The sequence below is a fragment of the Taudactylus pleione genome, unplaced genomic scaffold, assembly GCF_031769625.1.
Source record: "Taudactylus pleione unplaced genomic scaffold, aTauple2 ptg002146l, whole genome shotgun sequence".
NCBI lineage: Eukaryota > Metazoa > Chordata > Amphibia > Anura > Myobatrachidae > Taudactylus > Taudactylus pleione.
Window position 1 is genome coordinate 227,501 of NW_028286540.1, and position 7,500 is coordinate 235,000.

Consider the following 7,500-nt stretch of genomic DNA (forward strand, 5'->3'; position numbering starts at 1 on the left):
TGCAGTGTTGGGCCTCGTCAACACTTGGATGGGAGACCACCTGGGAAAACCAGGTGCAGTAGGTAATTTTATACTCCCATAACATTCTTTTCTATTACATTTTACATTTAATTTTTTCAACTTATCAATTAATTTACTTGAGTTAAGAAGTAATACAGGTCTAAAGTTAATGTTTTTGAGCACCTGCAGCCAAACCACACTGGACATGCCCAATCTCGTCTGATCTTGGAAGCTATGCAGTGTTGGGACTGGTTAGTACTTGGATGGGTGACTACCTAGAAATCCCAGGTGCTGTAGGTAATTTTAAACTGCCATAACATTCTTTTCTATTACATTTTACATTTAATTTTTTCAACTTATCAATGAATTTACTTGTGTTAAGAAGTAAAAGCGGTCTAAATTTAATGCTTTTGAGCACCTACAGCCAAACCACAGTGGACATGCCCAATCTCGTCTGATCTTGGAAGTTATGCAGTGTTGGGCCTGGTAGATACTTGGATGGGAGACCACCTGGGAATACCAGGAGCTGCAGGTAATTTTATACTGCCAGAACATTCTTTTTATTACATTTTACATTTAATTTTTTCAACTTAACAATGAATTTACTTGAGTTAAGAAGTAATAGAGGTCTAAATTTAATGCTTTTGAGCACCTACAGCCAAACCACACTGGACATGCCCAATCTCGTCTTCTCTTGGTAGCTATGCAGTGTTGGGTATGGTCAGAACTTGGATGGGAGACCACCTGGGAAAACCAGGTGCAGTAGGTAATTTTATACTGCCATAACATTCTTTTCTATTACATTTTACATTTAATTTTTTCAACTTATCAATGAATTTACTTGAGTTAAGAAGTAATAGAGGTCTAAATTTAATGCTTTTGAGCACCTACAGCCAAACCACACTGGACATGCCCAATCTCGTCTGATCTTGGAAACTATGCAGTGTTGGGCCTGGTTTGTACTTGGATGGGAGACCACCTGGGAATACCAGGTGCTGTAGGTAATTTTAGACAGCCAAAACATTGTTTTCTATTACATTTTACATTTAATTTTTTCAACTTATCAATGAATTTACTTGAGTTAAGAAGTAATAGAGGTCTAAATTTAATGCTTTTGAGCACCTACAGCCAAACCACACTGGACATGCCCAATCTCGTCTGATCTTGGAAACTATGCAGTGTTGGGCCTGGTTTGTACTTGGATGGGAGACCACCTGGGAATACCAGGTGCTGTAGGTAATTTTAGACAGCCAGAACATTCTTTTCTATTACATTTTACATTTAATTTTTTCAACTTATCAATGAATTTACTTGAGTTAAGAAGTAATAGAGGTCTAAATTTAATGCTTTTGAGCACCTACAGCCAAACCACACTGGACATGCCCAATCTCGTCTGATCTTGGAAACTATGCAGTGTTGTGCCTGGTTTGTACTTGGATGGGAGACCACCTGGGAATACCAGGTGCTGTAGGTAATTTTAGACAGCCAAAACATTGTTTTCTATTACATTCTACATTTCATTTTTTAAACTTATCAATGAATTTACTTGAGTTAAGAAGTAAAAGAGGTCTAAAGTTAATGGTTTTGAGCACCTACAGCCAAACCAGACTAGACATGCCCAATCTCGTCTGATCTTGGAAGCTATGCAGTGTTGGGCCTGGTTAGTACTTGGATGGGAGACCACCTGGGAATACTAGGTGCTGTAGGTAATTTTATACTGCCATAACATTCTTTTCTATTACATTTTACATTTCATTTTTCAACTTATCATTGAATTTACTTGAGTTAAGAAGTAAAAGAGGTCTAAACTTAATGTTTTTGAGCACCTACAGCCAAACCACACTGGACATGCCCAATCTCGTCTGAACTTGGAAGCTAGGCACTGTTGGGCCTGGTTAGTACTTGGATGGGAGACCACCTGGGATTACCAGGTGCTGTAGGTAATTTTATACTGCCATAACATTCTTTTCTATTACATTTTAAATTTAATTTTTTCAACTTATCAATGAATTTACTTGAGTTAAGAAGTAATAGAGGTCTAAAGTTAATGTTTTTGAGCACCTACAGCCAAACCACACTGGACATGCCCAATCTCGTCTGATCTTGGAAGCTATGCAGTGTTGGGCCTGGTTAGTACTTGGATGTGAGACCACCTGGGAATACCAGGAGCTGTAGGTAATTTTATACTGCCATAGCATTCTTTTCTATTAAAGTTTACATTTAATTTTTCAATTTATCATTGAATTTACTTGAGTTAAGAAGTAAAAGAGGTCTAAAGTTAATGTTTTAGAGCACCTAAAGCCAAACCACACTGGACATGCCCAATCTCGTCTGATCTTGGAAGCTATGCAGTGTTGGGCCTGGTTAGTACTTGGATGGGAGACCACCTGGGAATACCAGGTGCTGTAGGTAATTTTAGACAGCCAGAACATTCTTTTCTATTACATTTTACATTTAATTTTTTCAACTTTTCAATGAATTTACTTGAGTTAAGAAGTAATAGAGGTCTAAATTTAATGCTTTTGAGCACCTACAGCCAAACCACACTGGACATGCCCAATCTCGTCTGATCTTGGAAACTATGCAGTGTTGTGCCTGGTTTGTACTTGGATGGGAGACCACCTGGGAATACCAGGTGCTGTAGGTAATTTTAGACAGCCAAAACATTGTTTTCTATTACATTCTACATTTCATTTTTTAAACTTATCAATGAATTTACTTGAGTTAAGAAGTAAAAGAGGTCTAAAGTTAATGGTTTTGAGCACCTACAGCCAAACCAGACTAGACATGCCCAATCTCGTCTGATCTTGGAAGCTATGCAGTGTTGGGCCTGGTTAGTACTTGGATGGGAGACCACCTGGGAATACTAGGTGCTGTAGGTAATTTTATACTGCCATAACATTCTTTTCTATTACATTTTACATTTCATTTTTCAACTTATCATTGAATTTACTTGAGTTAAGAAGTAAAAGAGGTCTAAACTTAATGTTTTTGAGCACCTACAGCCAAACCACACTGGACATGCCCAATCTCGTCTGAACTTGGAAGCTAGGCACTGTTGGGCCTGGTTAGTACTTGGATGGGAGACCACCTGGGATTACCAGGTGCTGTAGGTAATTTTATACTGCCATAACATTCTTTTCTATTACATTTTAAATTTAATTTTTTCAACTTATCAATGAATTTACTTGAGTTAAGAAGTAATAGAGGTCTAAAGTTAATGTTTTTGAGCACCTACAGCCAAACCACACTGGACATGCCCAATCTCGTCTGATCTTGGAAGCTATGCAGTGTTGGGCCTGGTTAGTACTTGGATGTGAGACCACCTGGGAATACCAGGAGCTGTAGGTAATTTTATACTGCCATAGCATTCTTTTCTATTAAAGTTTACATTTAATTTTTCAATTTATCATTGAATTTACTTGAGTTAAGAAGTAAAAGAGGTCTAAAGTTAATGTTTTAGAGCACCTACAGCCAAACCACACTGGACATGCCCAATCTCGTCTGATCTTGGAAGCTATGCAGTGTTGGGCCAGGTTAGTACTTGGATGGGAGACCACCTGGGAATACCAGGTGCTGTAGGTAATTTTATACTGCCATAACATTCTTTTCTATTACATTTTACATTTAATTTTTTCAACTTATCAATGAATTTACTTGAGTTAAGAAGTAATAGAGGTCTAAAGTTAATGTTTTTGAGCACCTACAGCCAAAACACAGTGGACATGCCCAATCTTGTCTGATCTTGGAAGCTATGCAGTGTTCGGCCTGGTTAGTACTTGGATGGGAGACCACCTGGGAATACCAGGAGCTGTAGGTAATTTTATACTGCCTTAACATTCTTTTCTATTACATTTTACATTTAATTTTTCAACTTATCATTGAATTTACTTGAGTTAAGAAGTAAAAGAGGTCTAAAGTTAATGTTTTTGAGCACCTACAGCCAAACCACTCTGGACATGCCCAATCTGGTCTGATCTTGGAAGCTATGCAGTGATGGGACTGGTTAGTACTTGGATGGGAGACCACCTGGGAATACCAGGTGCTGTAGGTAATTTTATACTTCCATAACATTCTTTTCTATTACATTTTACATTTAATTTTTTCAACTTATCAATGAATTTCCTTGAGTTAAGAAGTAATAGAGGTCTAAAGTTAATACTTTTGAGCACCTACAGCCAATCCACACTGGACATGCCCAATCTCGTCTTATCTTGGTAGCTATGCAGTGTTGGGCCTCGTCAGTACTTGGATGGGAGACCACCTGGGAAAACCAGGTGCAGTAGATAATTTTATACTCCCATAACATTCTTTTCTATTACATTTTACATTTAATTTTTTCAACTTATCAATTAATTTACTTGAGTTAAGAAGTAATACAGGTCTAAAGTTAATGTTTTTGAGCACCTACAGCCAAACCACACTGGACATGCCCAATCTCGTCTGATCTTGGAAGCTATGCAGTGTTGGGACTGGTTAGTACTTGGATGGGTGACTACCTAGGAATCCCAGGTGCTGTAGGTAATTTTAAACTGCTATAACATTCTTTTCTATTACATTTTACATTTAATTTTTTCAACTTATCAATGAATTTACTTGTGTTAAGAAGTAAAAGCGGTCTAAATTTAATGCTTTTGAGCACCTACAGCCAAACCACAGTGGACATGCCCAATCTCGTCTGATCTTGGAAGCTATGCAGTGTTGGGCCTGGTAAGTACTTGGATGGGAGACCACCTGGGAATACCAGGAGCGGTAGGTAATTTTATACTGCCAGAACATTATTTTCTATTACATTTTACATTTAATGTTTTCAACTTAACAATGAATTTACTTGAGTTAAGAAGTAATAGTGGTCTAAATTTAATGCTTTTGAGCACCTACAGCCAAACCACACTGGACATGCCCAATCTCGTCTGATCTTGGAAGCTATGCAGTGTTGGGCCTGGTTTGTACTTGGATGGGAGACCACCTGGGAATACTAGGTGCTGTAGGTAATTTTATACTGCCATAACATTCTTTTCTATTACATTTTACATTTCATTTTTCAACTTATCATTGAATTTACTTGAGTTAAGAAGTAAAAGAGGTCTAAAGTTAATGTTTTTGAGCACCTACAGCCAAACCACACTGGACATGCCCAATCTCGTCTGAACTTGGAAGCTATGCAGTGTTGGGCCTGGTTAGTACTTGGATGGGAGACCACCTGGGATTACCAGGTGCTGTAGGTAATTTTATACTGCCATAACATTCTTTTCTGTTACATTTTAAATTTAATATTTTTAGCTTATCAATGAATTTACTTGAGATAAGAAGTAATAGAGGTCTAAAGTTAATGGCTTTGGGCACCTACAGCCAAACCACACTGGACATGCCCAATCTCGTCTGATCTTGGAAGCTATCCAGTGTTGGGCCTGGTTAGTATTTGGATGGGAGACCACCTGGGAATACCAGGAGCTGTAGGTAATTTTATACTGCCATAACATTCTTTTCTATTACATTTTACATTTAATTTTTCAACTTATCATTGAATTTACTTGAGTTAAGAAGTAAAAGAGGTCTAAAGTTAATGTTTTTGAGCACCTACAGCCAAACCACACTGGACATGCCCAATCTTGTCTGATCTTGGAAGCTATGCAGTGTTGGGCCTGGTTAGTACTTGGATGGGAGACCACCTGGGAATACCAGGTGCTGTAGGTAATTTTATACTGCCATAACATTCTTTTCTATTACATTTTACATTTAATTTTTTCAACTTATCAATGAATTTCCTTGAGAAAAGAAGTAATAGAGGTCTAAAGTTAATACTTTTGAGCACCTACAGCCAATCCACACTGGACATGCCCAATCTCGTCTTTTCTTGGTAGCTATGCAGTGTTGTGCCTGGTCAGTAATTTGATGGGAGACCACCTGGGAAAACCAGGTGCAGTAGGTAATTTTATACTGCCATAACATTCTTTTCTATTACATTTTACATTTAATTTTTTCAACTTATCAATGAATTTACTTGAGTTAAGAAGTAATACAGGTCTAAAGTTAATGTTTTTGATCACCTACAGCCAAACCACACTGGACATGCCCAATTTCGTCTGATCTTGGAAGCTGGGCAGAGTTGGGACTGGTTAGTACTTGGATGGGAGTCTACCTAGGAATCCCAGGTGCTGTAGGTAATTTTAAACTGCCATAACTTTCTTTTCTATTACATTTTACATTTAATTTTTTCAACTTATCAATGAATTTACTTGTGTTAAGAAGTAAAAGAGGTCTAAATTTAATGCTTTTGAGCACCTACAGCCAAACCACAGTGGACATGCCCAATCTCGTCTGATCTTGGAAGCTATGCAGTGTTGGACCTGGTTAGTACTTGGATAGGAGACCACCTAGGAATCCCAGGTGCTGTAGGTAATTTTATACTCTTATAACATTCTTTTCTATTACATTTTACATTTAATTTTTTCAACTTATCAATGAATTTACTTGAGTTAAGAAGTAAAAGCGGTCTAATTTTAACGATTTTGAGCACCTAAAGCCAAACCACAGTGGACATTCCCAATCTCGTCTGATCTTGGAAGCTATGCAGTGTTGGGCCTGGTTAGTACTTGGATGGGAGACCACCTGGGAATACCAGGTGCTGTAGGTAATTTTATGCAGTCATAACATTCTTTTCTATTATATTTTACAGATAATTTTTTCAAATTATCAATGAATTTACTTGAGTTAAGAAGTAAAAGAGGTCTAAAGTTAATGTTTTTGAGCACCTACAGCCAAACCACACTGGACATGCCCAATCTTGTCTGATCTTGGAAGTTATGCAGTGTTGGACCTGGTTAGTACTTGGATAGGAGACCACCTAGGAATCCCAGGTGCTGTAGGTAATTTTATACTCTTATAACATTCTTTTCTATTACATTTTACATTTAATTTTTTCAACTTATCAATGAATTTACTTGAGTTAAGAAGTAAAAGCGGTCTAAATTTAACGATTTTGAGCACCTAAAGCCAAACCACAGTGGACATTCCCAATCTCGTCTGATCTTGGAAGCTATGCAGTGTTGGGCCTGGTTAGTACTTGGATGGGAGACCACCTGGGAATACCAGGTGCTGTAGATAATTTTAGACAGCCAAAATCATTCTTTTCTATTACATTTTACATTTCATTTTTTCAACTTATCAATGAATTTACTTGAGTAAAGAAGTAAAAGAGGTCTAAAGTTAATGTTTTTGAGCACCTACAGCCAAACCACACTGGACATGCCCAATCTCGTCTGATCTTGGAAGCTATGCATTGTTGGGCCTGGTTAGTACTTAGATCGGAGACCACATGGGAATACTAGGTGATGTAGGTAATTTTATACTGCCATAACATTCTTTTCTATTACATTTTACATTTAATTTTTTCAACTTATCAATGAATTTACTTGAGTTAAGAAGTAATAGAGGTCTAAAGTTAAAGTTTTTGAGCACCTACAGCCAAACCACACTGGACATGCCCAATCTCGTCTG

At 37.5% G+C, this 7,500-nt stretch overlaps 1 non-coding gene and 27 pseudogenes across 1 annotated transcript; all 28 read left to right on the forward strand.

Moving 5' to 3' along the window:
* The first annotated feature begins 181 nt into the window (after positions 1–181).
* LOC148434652 (5S ribosomal RNA) lies at positions 182–300 on the forward strand (annotated as a pseudogene).
* A 116-nt stretch (positions 301–416) lies between these two features.
* LOC148434653 (5S ribosomal RNA) lies at positions 417–535 on the forward strand (annotated as a pseudogene).
* A 350-nt stretch (positions 536–885) lies between these two features.
* On the forward strand, positions 886–1,004 carry LOC148434654 (5S ribosomal RNA; annotated as a pseudogene).
* A 116-nt stretch (positions 1,005–1,120) lies between these two features.
* LOC148434655 (5S ribosomal RNA) lies at positions 1,121–1,239 on the forward strand (annotated as a pseudogene).
* Positions 1,240–1,355: 116 nt separating this feature from the next.
* LOC148434656 (5S ribosomal RNA) lies at positions 1,356–1,474 on the forward strand (annotated as a pseudogene).
* A 116-nt stretch (positions 1,475–1,590) lies between these two features.
* On the forward strand, positions 1,591–1,709 carry LOC148434657 (5S ribosomal RNA; annotated as a pseudogene).
* A 115-nt stretch (positions 1,710–1,824) lies between these two features.
* Positions 1,825–1,943, forward strand: LOC148434658 (5S ribosomal RNA; annotated as a pseudogene).
* Positions 1,944–2,059: 116 nt separating this feature from the next.
* LOC148434659 (5S ribosomal RNA) lies at positions 2,060–2,178 on the forward strand (annotated as a pseudogene).
* Positions 2,179–2,293: 115 nt separating this feature from the next.
* On the forward strand, positions 2,294–2,412 carry LOC148434660 (5S ribosomal RNA; annotated as a pseudogene).
* Positions 2,413–2,528: 116 nt separating this feature from the next.
* On the forward strand, positions 2,529–2,647 carry LOC148434661 (5S ribosomal RNA; annotated as a pseudogene).
* A 116-nt stretch (positions 2,648–2,763) lies between these two features.
* On the forward strand, positions 2,764–2,882 carry LOC148434662 (5S ribosomal RNA; annotated as a pseudogene).
* A 115-nt stretch (positions 2,883–2,997) lies between these two features.
* On the forward strand, positions 2,998–3,116 carry LOC148434663 (5S ribosomal RNA; annotated as a pseudogene).
* A 116-nt stretch (positions 3,117–3,232) lies between these two features.
* On the forward strand, positions 3,233–3,351 carry LOC148434664 (5S ribosomal RNA; annotated as a pseudogene).
* A 115-nt stretch (positions 3,352–3,466) lies between these two features.
* LOC148434665 (5S ribosomal RNA) lies at positions 3,467–3,585 on the forward strand. Its single transcript, XR_015876587.1, has one exon. It is a non-coding gene; the product is annotated as a 5S ribosomal RNA (ribosomal RNA).
* A 116-nt stretch (positions 3,586–3,701) lies between these two features.
* Positions 3,702–3,820, forward strand: LOC148434666 (5S ribosomal RNA; annotated as a pseudogene).
* A 115-nt stretch (positions 3,821–3,935) lies between these two features.
* Positions 3,936–4,054, forward strand: LOC148434667 (5S ribosomal RNA; annotated as a pseudogene).
* A 351-nt stretch (positions 4,055–4,405) lies between these two features.
* LOC148434668 (5S ribosomal RNA) lies at positions 4,406–4,524 on the forward strand (annotated as a pseudogene).
* Positions 4,525–4,640: 116 nt separating this feature from the next.
* LOC148434669 (5S ribosomal RNA) lies at positions 4,641–4,759 on the forward strand (annotated as a pseudogene).
* A 116-nt stretch (positions 4,760–4,875) lies between these two features.
* Positions 4,876–4,994, forward strand: LOC148434670 (5S ribosomal RNA; annotated as a pseudogene).
* Positions 4,995–5,109: 115 nt separating this feature from the next.
* LOC148434671 (5S ribosomal RNA) lies at positions 5,110–5,228 on the forward strand (annotated as a pseudogene).
* A 116-nt stretch (positions 5,229–5,344) lies between these two features.
* On the forward strand, positions 5,345–5,463 carry LOC148434672 (5S ribosomal RNA; annotated as a pseudogene).
* A 115-nt stretch (positions 5,464–5,578) lies between these two features.
* Positions 5,579–5,697, forward strand: LOC148434673 (5S ribosomal RNA; annotated as a pseudogene).
* Positions 5,698–6,283: 586 nt separating this feature from the next.
* Positions 6,284–6,402, forward strand: LOC148434674 (5S ribosomal RNA; annotated as a pseudogene).
* Positions 6,403–6,518: 116 nt separating this feature from the next.
* On the forward strand, positions 6,519–6,637 carry LOC148434675 (5S ribosomal RNA; annotated as a pseudogene).
* A 116-nt stretch (positions 6,638–6,753) lies between these two features.
* On the forward strand, positions 6,754–6,872 carry LOC148434676 (5S ribosomal RNA; annotated as a pseudogene).
* A 116-nt stretch (positions 6,873–6,988) lies between these two features.
* On the forward strand, positions 6,989–7,107 carry LOC148434677 (5S ribosomal RNA; annotated as a pseudogene).
* Positions 7,108–7,224: 117 nt separating this feature from the next.
* Positions 7,225–7,343, forward strand: LOC148434678 (5S ribosomal RNA; annotated as a pseudogene).
* A 116-nt stretch (positions 7,344–7,459) lies between these two features.
* Positions 7,460–7,500, forward strand: part of LOC148434679 (5S ribosomal RNA) — a 119-nt pseudogene continuing 78 nt past the window's right edge.